This window comes from Somniosus microcephalus, chromosome 10, assembly GCF_052327205.1.
Source record: "Somniosus microcephalus isolate GS21.2 chromosome 10, FLI_Smic_1.0, whole genome shotgun sequence".
NCBI lineage: Eukaryota > Metazoa > Chordata > Chondrichthyes > Squaliformes > Somniosidae > Somniosus > Somniosus microcephalus.
Genome location: NC_140996.1, coordinates 232,710,746 through 232,724,467, shown reverse-complemented (window position 1 = coordinate 232,724,467; position 13,722 = coordinate 232,710,746). Strand labels below are relative to the sequence as shown.

Sequence of the window (13,722 nt, the reverse complement as noted above, 5' to 3'; positions counted from 1 at the left end):
TCGTTAATGGACGAAGAATTCCACAGGATCTCGGCCCAGAAACAGGCCATTCGGCCCAACCAGTCCGTGCCAGCGTTTCTGTTCCACTCGAGCCTCCTCCCGTCTTTCCTCATCTAACTCCATCAGCGTAACCCTCTATTCCCGTCTCCCGCACATGCTCATCCAGCCTCCCCTTAAATGCATCAATACTATTCGCTTCAACCACTCCCTGTGGCAGCGAGTTCCACATTCTCACCACTCTCTGGGGAAAGAGGTTTCTCCTGAATTCCCTATTGGATTTCTTGGTGACTATCTTATATTGATGGCCTCTCGGTTTGCTCTTCCCCACAAGTGGAAACACTCTCTCTGTATCCACTCTATCAAAACCTTTCATAATATTAAAGACCTCTATTAGGTCACCCCTCAGTCTTCTCTTTTCAAGAGAAAATGAATCCATCAGTGTAGCGGTTATATTACTTGACTAGTAATCTGGAGAATGTGTGTACAAATCCCACCGTAGAACCACAGAAGGAGGCCATTCGGCCCATCGTGCCGGCTCTCTGAAAGAGCTCTCCAATTAGTCCCATTCACCTGCCCTTTCCCCACAGCCCTGCAAATTTTTCCCCTTCAAGTATTTATCCAATTCCTTTTTGAAAGATCCTATTGAATCTGCTTCCACCGCCCTTTCAGGCAGCGCGTTCCAGATCACAACAACTCGCTGCGTAAAAACATTCTCCTCATCTCCCCTCTGGTTCTTTTGCCGATTATCTTCAATCTGTGTCCTCTGGTTACCGACCCTCCCGCCACTGGAAACAGTTTCTCCTTATTTACTCTAACAAAACCCTTCATGATTTTAAACACCTCTATTAAATCTCCCCTTAACCTTCTCTGCTCTAAGGAGAACAATCCCAGCTTCTCCAGTCTCTCCACATCACTGAAGTCCCTCATTCCCTGGAACCATTCTGGTCAATCTCCTCCGCACCCTCTCCAAGGCCTTGACATCCTTCCTAAAGTGCGGTGCCCAGAATTGGACACAATTCTCCAGCTGAGGCCTAACCAGTGTTTAATAAAGGTTTAGCCTCACTTCCTTACTTTTGTTCTCTGTGCCTCTATTTATAAAGCCAAGGATCCCCATCTGCTTTTTTAAACAGCCTTTCCAACTTGTCCTGCCACCGGCAAAGATTTGTGTACCACACGGACTGCAGCGGTTCAAGAGGGCGGCTCACCACTGTGGTAAACCACTGTTACCGTTCTCCTTCTCGAGGGCAATTGGGGACGGGCAATAAACGCTGGGCCTTGCCAGCGAGGCCCACATCCCATGAATGAATATTTAAAAAAATAGCCCCCGATCTCTCTGTTCCTGCACCCTGTTTAAAAGCGTACAATGACCAGTCGCAGTCTGCTGAAACCCACACTGTTAGTGGCGGGACAGAGCTGGAGGTCAGTCCCGATGGCACACACACCTGCAGTCAGGTCGTGCACAAGGTCCGGGGGATGAAAGGCGAAGGAACAAGGGTTTCAGAAGCAGAAGGGAAGCAGGTTATGGGCTGCGGAGAGGGAGCAGGTCCCAGCGGCAGCAGTGGGAGGCAGGAACAACAACAACCACCTGCATTTATACAGCGCCTTTAATTCTGTAAAACGGTCCAAGGCGCTTCACAGGAGCGATTATCAAACAAAATTTGACACCGAGCCACATAAGGCGATATTAGGACAGGTGACCAAAAGCTTGGTCAAAGAGGGAGGTTTTAAGGAGCGTCTTAAAACAGGGGAGAGGTGGAGAGGTTTAGGGAGGGAATTCCAGAGCTTAGGGCCCAGGCAGCTGAAGGCACGGCCGCCAATGGTGGAGCGATTAAAATCGGGGATATTCAAGAGGCCAGAATTGGAGGAGCGCAGAGATCTCGGAGGGAGCATTACACGTCGAGTTAAATGGTACACCGGGGGGGGGGGGGGGGGGGGGGGGTGTTGTGTTATACCCCAGTCACACAACAGCTGTGTTAGACTAGCTGAGGTGACTGGTTACCTGTGATGGATACAGACCGTCCCACACCAGACACAGATGGAGCCCATCTGGCCCGCTGCTGCAGACGCTGCTGGGTGAAGTGATACTGTTACATGCAGCCACTACTTGAGTCAGAGATCCCCTGACTGATCAAAACCGCCCCTCCATACATCTGGCAGATCCTATTGTGACAATGTGAAAATATACACACACACACACAGATTGACCAGAATGATACCGGGGCTTAAAAGGTTAAATTATGGGGACAGGTTGCACAGACTAGGCTTGTGTTTGAGTTCAGAAGATTGAGGGTTGATCGAATAGAGGTGATTAAAATGTTAAAAGAACAGGGTCGAGAGAGAGAGACTATTTCCTCCAGTGGGGGAGTCCAGAACAAGGGGGCAGAACCTTAAAATTAGGGCTAGACCTGTCCTCGGAATTTAACCCTTTCAGCCCCGGTATCATTCTGGTGAATCTGCGCTGCTCCCCCTCCGAGGCCGATATATCCTTCCTGAGGTGCGGGGCCCGGAACTGAACCCAGTGACTCCCGCTGGGGTCTGACCAGAGCTCGGTACAACTGTAACATAACTTTCAGCCCTTTGTATTCCAGCCTCCTCGAGATAAAGGCCAATATTCCATTCGCCCTTGTCGCCTGATTTTTGTACCTGTCCAGGCCGCCCTCACCTTCCCCCACACGGACGCACCGACTGACTGAGGGCGGTAGCGAGCTGGAAATCGCTGGAGGAAGGGAAAGGAAGAAAGAAAGGCAGAAAGACATAGATACTTGCATTTCTATAGCGCCTTTCACAATCTCAGGACGTCCCAAAGTGCTTTACAGCCAATGAAGTACTTTTTTTGAAGTGTAGTCACTGTTGTAATGTGGGAAACGCAGCAGCCAATTTGCGCACAGCAAGCTCCCACAAACAGCAATGTGATAATGACCAGATAATCTGTTTCAGTGATGTTGGTTGAGGGATAAATATTGGCCCCAGGACAACGGGGAAAACTCCCCTGCTCTTCTTCGAAATAGCGCCATGGGATCTTTTAAGTCTTGGTTTAACGTCTCATCCGAAAGACGGCACCTCTGAGTGCAGCGCTCCCTCAGTACTGCACTGGAATATCAGCCGAGATTTTTGTGCTCTCTCAGGTGGATGTAAAAGATCCCACGGCCACTATTTTGAAGAAGAGCAGGGGGAGTTCTCCCTGGTGTCCTGGGCCAATATTTATCCCTCAACCAACATCACTAAAACAGATGATCTGATCGTTATCACATTGCTGTTTGTGGGAGCTTGCTGTGCGCAAATTGGCTGCCGCGTTTCCCACATTACAACAGCGGCTACACGGGACCCCCTGAAGTCGTTAACGGTGGTATTGAAATGCAAGTCTTTCTTTCAGACAAACTTCAGGAAGCACTTCTTCACACAAAGGGCAGTGGAAATCTGGAACTCTCCCCCCCAGAAAGCTGTTGAGGCTGGGGGAGGGTCACTTGAACATTTTAAAACTGAGATTGGTAGATTATTGTTGGGTATGGGGATGAAGGGAAAAAGGAACCGAGGCGGGTAGATGGAGTGAAGATACGGATCAGCCAGGATCGAACTGAATGGCGGAACAGGATCGAGGGGCTGAATGGCCTCCTATGCTCCTAGACAGTAACATAACGGGCAAAAAATAGTATATTTTAAATAGCTAAAAGCGTGGGTCGCCGCGCACTCTTTCTTACTTCAGTTTTTAAACTCGGCAAGCCAGCTTGCAAAGTCCCGAGCGACTGCTGCCAGATGTCTGGTGCAGCATTTACCCCCACCCTGGCCCAAGGTTCTGGGTGAGTGACTGCGAGAAATCAGTCTGAAGCCCAGAAACGCCAGAGGCTGTGTTTGAGTTTGGGCTCAGCCCTCTTCCACCCCCCTCCCCCTCAGCTCAGTTTGCCCTCCTCGACAGGTGGATCTCCAGAAGCAGCGAAGGACGAGAAACTTGAACTTTTTTTTTGTGCCTTCTTGTTTTCTCACCCGACAATGGGAAGAGAGAGAGTCATGATGCGATTGAAGTCACTCTGGCAAACAGTGGGTTAGCGCAATCTGTTACTGTTTAAAAAAAGGCCGCCTGCTCCCGAGCCAGCCCTTCACAAAGCCGGTGTCTGTGTGAGTCTGTTTAACTTGCAGCTTTTCACAGTATTAAGCTGACATTACTGGGGCACCGGGTCAGTTACGGTGAAGCTGGTCGCCCCTTAACAGCCCCACACAACACGCACCCCCCCCTCCGCCACCCCCACTCCCAGATACCGAGAGTAACACGTTACATTCAGACCCTGCCAGGTACACTACACAGACACGTAGGGCAACGACAGGTTACCAGGACCTCAAACCCGGCACTAAGCTCATGGTCTACAGGGCAGCAGTGATACCTGCCCTGCTGTATGCCTCAGAGACATGGACCATGTACAGCAGGCACCTCAAAGCACTGGAGAGGTACCACCAACGCTGCCTCCACAAGATCCTGCAAATCCATTGGCAGGATAGGCACACCAACGTCAGTGTTCTTGCTCAGGCCAACATCCCCAGCATTGAAGCTTTGACCATGCTCGATCAGCTCCGATGGACGGGTCACATTGTCCGCATGCCCGATACGAGACTCCCAAAACAAGCGCTCTACTCGGAGCTCCGACACGGCAAGAGAGCCCCAGGTGGGCAGAGGAAATGCTTCAAGGACACCCTCAAAGCCTCCTTGAAAAAGTGCAACATCCTCACCGACACCTGGGAATCCCTGGCCCAAGACCGCACAAAGTGGAGGAGAAGCACCCGGGAAAGCGCCGAACGCCTCGAGTCTCTTCGCCGGGAGCAAGCGGAAGCCAAGCGCAGGCAGCACAAGGAGCGCACGTCAACCCAAGCACCCCCACCCACCCGCCCCTTCAACCACGGTCTGCCCCACCTGTGACAGAGACTGTAGGTCCCGCATTGGACTCATCAGTCACCTGAGAACTCATGTTTAATGTGGAAGCAAGTCATCCTCGGTTCCGAGGGACTGCCTAAGAAGACGACACAGGCAATGTATATATCGCATTGCTAGCCCGCTGGCTCGGTTAGGACCTACACTGCCCTGTGGGCCACTGATTCAGACAACTTATAGAATAAACAGCACAGAAACAACAACAACTTTTTTATATATAGCACCTTTAACGTAGTAAAACGTCCCGAGGTGCTTCACAGGAGCGATTATCAAACAAAATTTGACACCGAGCCACATAAGGAGAAATTAGGACAGGTGAAAGAGGGAGGTTTTAAGGAGCGTCTTAAAGGAGGAGAGAGAGGCGGAGAGGTTTAGGGAGGGAATTCCAGAGCTCAGGGCCCAGGCGGCTGAAGGCACGGCCACCAATGGTGGAGCGATTAAAATCAGGGATGCTCAAGAGGCCAGAATGTGAGGAGCGCAGAGATCTCGGAGGGTTGTGGGGCTGGAGGAGATTACAGAGATAGGGAGGGGCGAGGCCATGGAGGGATTTGAAAACAAGGATAAGAATTTTTAAATCGAGGCATTGCTGAACCAGAAGGCAGCAAGCACGGGGTGATGGGTGAACAGGACTTGGTGCGAGTTCGGACACGGGCAGCTGAGTTTTGGATGACCTCAAGTTTACGTTGGGTGGAATGTGGGAGGCTGGCCAGGAGTGCGTTGGAATAGTCAAGTCTAGAGGTAACAAAGGCATGGACGAGGGCCAATCAGTCCATGACGGTGTTTGTGCTCCACTCGAGCCTCCTCCCGTCTTTCCTCATGTAACTCTATCAGCGTAACCCTCGATTCCCTTCTCCCTCATATGCTTGTCTAACCGCCCCTTAAATGAATCTAAACTATTCGCTTCAACCACTCCCTGTGATAACTTCTCTACTTTTCAATTCTATCCCTCTAGAAATAAACTCAGTGCGTGATTTGCTTTTTTTATGGCCTTGTTAACCTGCGTCGCTACTTCCAGTGAGTTGATTTTGTACTCGGAGATCCTCTTCTACCCCATTTAGATTCTTATTTTCCAAGTAATATGCAACCTCCTTATTTTTGTTACCAAAATGTAATACCTCACACTTACCCATGTTGAAATTCATTTGACAATTATATACCCATTCTGCAAGTTTCTTAATGTCTTCTTGTAATATGTGGCAGTCCTCCTCAGTATTGACTATCTCCCCCCCCCCCCCCCCCCCCCCCCACCCCCACCCAAATTACATTTATATGACCTGGACTTGGGGGTACAGGGCATAATTTCAAAGTTTGCAGAGGACATGAAACTCAGAAATGTAGTAAACAGTGAGGAGGATAGTAACAGACTTCAGGAGGACAGAGACAGACTGGTGAAATGGGCAGACACACGGCGGATGAAATTTAACACAGAGAAGTGTGAAGAGATGCATTTTGGTAGGAAGAATGGGGAGAGGCGATATAAACTAAAGGGTGCAATCCTAAAGGGGGTGCAGGAACAGAGAGACCTGGGGGTGTATGTACACAAATCATTGAAGGTGGCAGGCAGGTTGAGAAGGCTGTTAAAAACGCTTACAGATTCCTGGGCATCATAAATAGAGTACAAAAGCAAGGAAGTTATGTTAAACCTTTATAAATCATAGGTTCGGCCTCAGCTGGAGTATTGTGTCCGCACCGCACTTTTGGAAGGATGTCAAGGCCCTGGAGAGGGTGCGGAGGAGATTTACCAGAATGGTTCCAGGGATGGGAGACTTCAGTGATGTGGAGAGACCGGAGAAGCTGGGATTGTTCTCCTTAGAGCAGAGAAGGTTCAGGGGAGATTTAATCGAGGTGTTCAAAATCATGAGGGGTTTTGATCGAGTAAATAAGGAGAAACTGTTTCCAGCGGCAGGAGGGTCGGTAACCAGAGGACACAGAGTGAAGATAATCGGGCAAAAGAACCAGAGGGGAGATGAGGAGAATGTTTTTTACGCAGCGAGTTGTTGTGATCTGGAATGCGCTGCCTGAAAGGGCGGTGGAAGCAGATTCAATAGTAACTTTCAAAAGGGAATTGGATAAATACTTGAAGGGGAAACATTTGCAGGGCTGTGGGGAAAGGGCAGGGGGGGTGGGACTAATTGGAGAGCTCTTCAAAGAGCCGGCACAGGCACGATGGGCCGAATGGCCTCCTCCTGTGCTGTATTATTCTGTGATCCTAAATAAAGCTGCTTGACTAAAATGCCGCCACAGTTGAATAGTCCGCCGAGGCTCGCTGCTGGCTGACGCTTGGAGAGCAGCTGTTCGGGGGAGGGGGGCGCAGGACTGGCCCAATGATAGCCAACGTCTTCGTGGGGGGGGGGGGGGGGGGGGGGGGGGGGGGGGGGGGGGGGGGGGGGGGGGGGGGGAAACTGGGATTAAAAGAATTGAAGTTGAAGGGGCACAGCAAGACTCCACGGAAGCTTTGCCTTCCTTCAGTGTTGGGGCCGGCCAAGCAGTGCTGAAACCTTCAAACCAACTGCAGCAAATGGAGAAAGTAAGACTTGCATTTCTGTAGCGCCTTTCCTGACCTCAGGACGTCCCAAAGCGCTTTACAGCCAATAGAATACATTTTTGAAGTGTGGTCACTGTTGTAATGTACGAAATGGAGCAGCCAATTTGCACACAGCAAGCTCCCACAAACAGCAATGTGACAATGGTCCAGATAATCTGTTTAGTGATGTTGGTTGAGGGATAAATATTGGCCCCAGGACACCGGGGAGAACTCCCCCTGCTCCTCTTCGAAATAGTAGTCATGGAATCTTTTACGTCCACCTGAGAGGGCAGACGGGGCCTCGGTTTAACATCTCATCCGAAAGATGGCCCCTCTGACAGTGCAGCGCTCCCTCAGTACTGCCCCTCCGACAGTGCGGCGCTCCCTCAGTACTGCCCCTCCGACAGTGCAGCACTCCCTCAGTACTGCACTGGAAGTGTCAGCCTGGATTTTGTGCTCGAGTCTCTGGAGTGGGAATTGAACCCACGACCTTCTGACTCTGAGGCGAGAGTGCTGCCCACTGAGCCACAGCTGACACTTTAAAGGAATGGCCGGAGCACGTACTTGAACCCTGGACCAGAGAGCTAGAGAGAGAGAGAGAGAGAGAGAGAGAGGAAAACAGAAACACAGAAACATAGAAGATAGGAGCAGGAGTAGGCCATTCGGCCCCTCGAGCCTGCTCCGCCATTCAATGAGATCATGGCTGATCATCCAAGTTCAGTACCCTGTCCCTGCTTTCTCCCCATATCCCTTGATCCCTTTAGCCTTAAGAAATATATCCAACTCCTTCTTGAATATATTTAATGTATTGGCCTCCACTGCCTTCTGTGGCAGAGAATTCCACAGGTTCACCACTCTCTGGGTGAAGAAATTCCTCCTCATCTCTGTCCTAAATGGCTTACCCCTTATCCTTAGACTGTGACCCCTGGTTCTGGACTCCCCGACCATCGGGAACATCCTTCCTGCATCTAGTCTGTCTAGTCCTGTCAAAATTTTATAAGTTTCAATGAGATCCCCTCTCAATCTTCTAAACTCCAGTGAGTATAAGCCCAATCGACCCAATCTTTCCTCATACGTCATTCCTGCCATCCCAGGTATCAGCCTGGTGAATCTTTGCTGAACTCCTTCCATGGCAAGAACATCCTTCCTCAGATAAGGCGACCAAAACTGCACACAATACTCAAGCTGTGGTCTCACCAAGGCCCTGTACAACTGCAGCAAGACATCCTTGTTCCTGTACTCGAACCCTCTCTCTACGAAGGCCAACATGCCATTTGCCTTCTTAACCGCCTGCTGCACCTGCATGCTTACCTTCAGCGACTGGTACACAAGGACACCTAGGTCTCGTTGCACTTCCCCTTCTCCCAGTCTATTGCCGTTCAGATAATAATCTGCCTTCCTGTTTTTGCCACCAAAGTGGATAACCTCGCATTTATCCACGTTATATTGCATCTGCCATGTTTCTGCTCAATCACCCAACCTGTCCAAATCATCCTGGAGTTTCTCAGCATCCTCCTCACAGCACACACGCCCACCCAGCTTTGTGTCGACAGCAAATTTGGAGATATTACATCTAGTTCCCTTGTCTAGGTCATTAATATATATTGTGAATAGCTGGGGCCCAAGGACCAATCCCTGCGGTACCCCACTAGTCACTGCCTGCCACTCGGAAAAAGAGCCGTTTATTCCAACTCTTTGCTTTCTGTCTGCCAACCAGTTCTCTATCCAAGTCAGTACCTTACCCCCAATCCCATGTGCCTTAACTTTACACGCTAATCTCTTATGCGGGACCTTATCAAAAGCCTTCTGAAAGTCCAAATACACCACATCCACTGGTTCTCCCTTATCTATTTTACTAGTTACATCCTCAAAAAATTCCAGTAGATTAGTCAAGCACGATTTACCTTTTGAAAATCCATGTTGACTTTGTCCGATCCTGTCACTGTTTTCCAAGTGCTCTGCTATTACATCTTTGAAAATGGACTCTAGCATTTTCCCCACTACCGATGTCAGGCTTACCAGTCTGTAATTCCCAGTTTTCTCTCTACCACCTTTTTTGAATACATAGATACATAGATAGATACATAGAAGATAGGAGCAGGAGTAGGCCATTCGGCCCTTCGTGCCTGCTCCGCCATTTAATGAGATCATGGCTGATCCTTTAATTCAGTATCCCGTCCCCGCCTTCTCTCCGTAACCCTTAACCCCTTTTGCCCGTAGAAATATATCTAATTCCCTCTTAAATATATTTAATGAGCTGGCGTACACTGCCCTCTGTGGCAATGAGTTCCACAGGTTCACCACTCTCTGAGTGAAGAAATTCCCCCTCATCTCTGTCCTAAATGGTTTAGCCCTTATCCTTAAATTATGTCCTCTAGTTCTGTTCTCACCCGCCAAGGGAAACATTCCTTCTGCATCCAGTCTGTCTAGACCTGTCAGAATTTTATACACTTCTATGAGGTCCCCTCTCAATCTTCTAAACTCCAGTGTGTACATCCCTAAACTACATAGTCTCTCCTCATAGGTCATTCCCGCCATTCCTGGTATCAGCCTGGTGAATCGCCGCTGCACCCCCTCCATGGCAAGAACATCCTTCCTCAGATGAGGCGACCAAAACTGTACACAGTACTCGAGGTGTGGTCTCACCAGTGCCCTGTACAGCTGCAGCAAGGTATCCCTGTTCCTGTATTCTAACCCTTTTGCTATGAAGGCCAGCATACCGTTTGCCTTCTTGACCGCCTGTTGCACCTGCATGCTCGCCTTCAGTGACTGGTGTACAAGAACACCCAGGTCTCTCTGTACTTCCCCCTCTCCCAATCTATTGCCATTTAAATAATAATTTGCCCTCCCGTTCCTGCACCCAAGGTGGATAACTTCGCACTTGTCCACATTATAGTGCATCTGCCATTTATCCGCCCAATCGCCCAGTCTGTCCAAATCGCTCTGGAGCTTCCTGGTCTCTTCCTCTGAGCCCACCCCACCTCCTAGTTTAGTGTCGTCTGCAAATTTGGAAATGCTGCATCCGACTCCCTGATCCAGGTCATTAATGTAAATTGTGAACAGCTGGGGGCCCAGGACAGATCCCTGTGGTACCCCACTTGTTACTGCCTGCCATTCAGAAAATGAGCCGTTTATTCCAACTCTCTGTTTTCTATCTGACAGCCAGTTCCCTATCCACGCCAAAACTTTCCCCTTTATCCCATGAGCCTCAATTTTCCATGCTAATCTTTTATGTGGGACCTTATCGAAGGCCTTTTGGAAGTCCAGGTACACCACATCTACTGGCTCTCCCCCATCTATTCTACCAGTTACTCCCTCAAAAAATTCCAATAGATTAGTCAAGCACGATTTACCCTTTGTAAATCCATGTTGACTCTGTCCTATCCTGTCCCCATTTGCTAAGTGCTCCGCTATTTCATCCTTAATGATGGACTCCAGCATTTTGCCCACAACTGATGTAAGGCTTACAGGTCTGTAATTACCTGCTTTTTCCCTACCCCCCTTTTTGAATAGTGGGGTAACGTTAGCTACCCTCCAATCCATCGGCACTGTTCCCGAGTCTAATGAATTCTGAAAAATCATCCTTAGTGCATCCGCTATCTCTAGGGCCACCTCCTTCAGTACCCTAGGATGCATGTTATCAGGCCCTGGGGATTTGTCCACCTTCAATCCCTTTAGCTTCCTTAACACCATATCCTTAGAGATATTGATTTGCGTCAGTTCCTCCTTTGCCAATGTCCCTATTTTTCCCGATATCCCAGGGAGGTTTTTTGTGTCTTCCTTCGTAAAGACTGACCCAAAGTATGCATTTAGTTGATCTGCCATTTCCTTATTTCCCATTATATATTCCCCCGTATCTGACTGCAATGGACCAACTTTGGTTTTCACCAGTCTTTTCCTTTTGATATATTTATAAAAGCTTTTGGAGTTAGTTTTTATATTTTCCGCCAGCTTGTTTTCGTAAGCTATTTTGCCCCTCTTGATCATGCCCTTTGCCCTCCTTTGCTCTATCTTAAACTGTTCCCAATCTTCCGCTCTGGCGCTTTTTTTGGCTATTTTATACGCCCTATCTTTGGATTTTATGCTGTCTCTAATTTCCCCTGTTATCCACGGTTGAGTCACCTTTTTAGATTTCCTTTTATGCCAGATTGGTATACACAATTTTTGCAATTTTGTCATTCTATCTTTAAATGTTTGCCATTGTTTATCTACCTCCAGTCCTCTCAGGAACGTTGTCCAATCAGACCTACTCAGTTCCCGTCTCATGGCATCATAATTCCCCTTGTTTAAATTCAGGACCTTAGTCTCTGAGTCAATTTCTTCGCTCTCCATTTCGAGTGAGAAATCGATCATGTTATGATCGCTCTGACCCAAGGGTCCCCGTACAACAAGATTACTGATTAGTCCCTTCTCATTGCACAGTACCCAGTCCAATATAGCCTGTTCCCGAGTTGGTTCCTCGACATATTGATCCAGATAACCATCCCTTAAACACTCAAGGAATTCCTCCTCCTCATTATTTTTACTGATTAGGCTAGTCCAATCTATATGTAAGTTAAAGTCACCTATGATGACAGCTGTGCTCTTATTGCACGCTTCTCTAATTTGTGGGATAACATTAGCTACCCTCCAATCCATGGGTACTGTTCCAGATTCCATCGAATGCTGGAAGATGATCAGCAAAGCATCTACTATTTCTAGGGCCACTTCCTTAAGTACCCTGGGGTGTGGACCATCAGGCCCTGGGGATTTATCGGCCTTCAATCCCATCAATTTTCCTAACACCATTTCCCTACAAATACTGATTTCTTTCAGTTCCTCCCTCTCATTAGACCCTATGTTCCCCGGCATCTCTGGGAGGTTATTTGTGTCCTCCTTTGTGAAGACAGAACCAAAGTATGTATTTAATTGGTCTGCCATTTCTTTGTTCCCCATTATAAATTCCCCTGCTTCTGACTGCAAGGGACCTACGCTTGACTTCACCAATCTTTTTCTCTTCACATATATCTATAAGAAGCTTTTACAGTCAGTTTTTATGTTCCCTGCACGCTTACTCTCAGAACTGAAAGAAGAAATCTGAGAGAGTAAGAGAGAGAAAAGGGAAAATAGGGAGCTAAAGATAAACAGAGAGCGAGGAAGATTGCGATAGAGGAAAGCAGGGAGAGACTGACAGTATAGTGTAAGTAGAGAGGGCATGGGGACAGGAAAACACAGAGACACAAATAAAGAGGAGCATTTAAAATAGGTTGCAACATTAAAAAAGAAATATTAAATCGAAATAGGTGTAGAACAAATCTGACGGGACTTTAAGATGCCAAAGGGGCTGAGAAATTCTGTTTTCCCAAGTGGCTCATGGTTTGTGTACGCGGGACCACGTACAGCGCTATCAGTCCTGCTTCGTCCACAGGTGGGGGGGAAGAGAGAGAGAGATAAAGGAGAGAAGAAAGCAAACAGAAAAAGCGAAATGTGAAGAGATAAAGAGTGTGCGTATTTGTGTGCATGTGTGAGTGCGCGTCGGTGTGAGTGAGAGCGCGTGCGAGAGAGAGAGCGAGCGCGAGAGAGAGCGAGCGAGCGCGAGAGAGAGAGCGAGCACGCGAGAGAGAGAGAGAGAGAGAGAGAGAGAGCGCGAGAGAGAGCGCGAGAGAGAGAGAGCGCGAGAGAGAGAGCGAGAGAGAGAGCGCGAGAGAGAGAGCGCGAGAGAGAGAGCGCGAGAGAGAGAGCGCGAGAGAGAGAGCGCGAGAGAGAGAGCGCGAGAGAGAGCGCGAGAGAGAGCGCGAGAGAGAGCGCGAGAGAGAGCGCGAGAGAGAGCGCGAGAGAGAGAGCACGAGAGAGAGCGCGAGAGAGAGAGCGCGAGAGAGAGAGCGAGCGCGAGAGAGAGCGCGAGAGCGAGAGAGAGCGCGAGAGCGAGAGAGAGCGCGAGAGCGCGAGAGAGAGCGCGAGAGAGAGCGCGAGAGCGAGAGAGCGAGAGAGCGCGAGAGCGAGAGAGCGAGAGAGCGCGAGAGCGAGAGAGCGCGAGAGCGCGAGAGCGAGAGAGCGCGAGCGAGAGACAGCGCGAGCGAGAGACAGCGCGAGCGAGAGACAGCGCGAGCGAGAGACAGCGCGAGCGAGAGAGCGAGAGAGAGCGAGAGCGCGAGAGCGAGAGAGCGAGAGAGCGAGAGCGCGAGAGCGAGCGAGAGCGCGAGAGAGCGAGAGAGCGAGAGAGCGAGAGCGCGAGAGCGCGAGAGCGCGAGAGAGCGAGCGAGAGCGCGAGAGAGCGAGAGCGAGCGAGAGAGCGAGCGAG

General features: G+C 49.5%; 1 protein-coding gene across 1 annotated transcript in view; it reads right to left on the bottom strand.

Annotated features, from left to right (window-relative positions):
- clpb (ClpB family mitochondrial disaggregase) overlaps positions 1–13,722 on the bottom strand; it is a 136,465-nt gene that overhangs the window by 111,989 nt on the left and 10,754 nt on the right. The gene's annotated exons all lie outside the window — the stretch shown is intronic.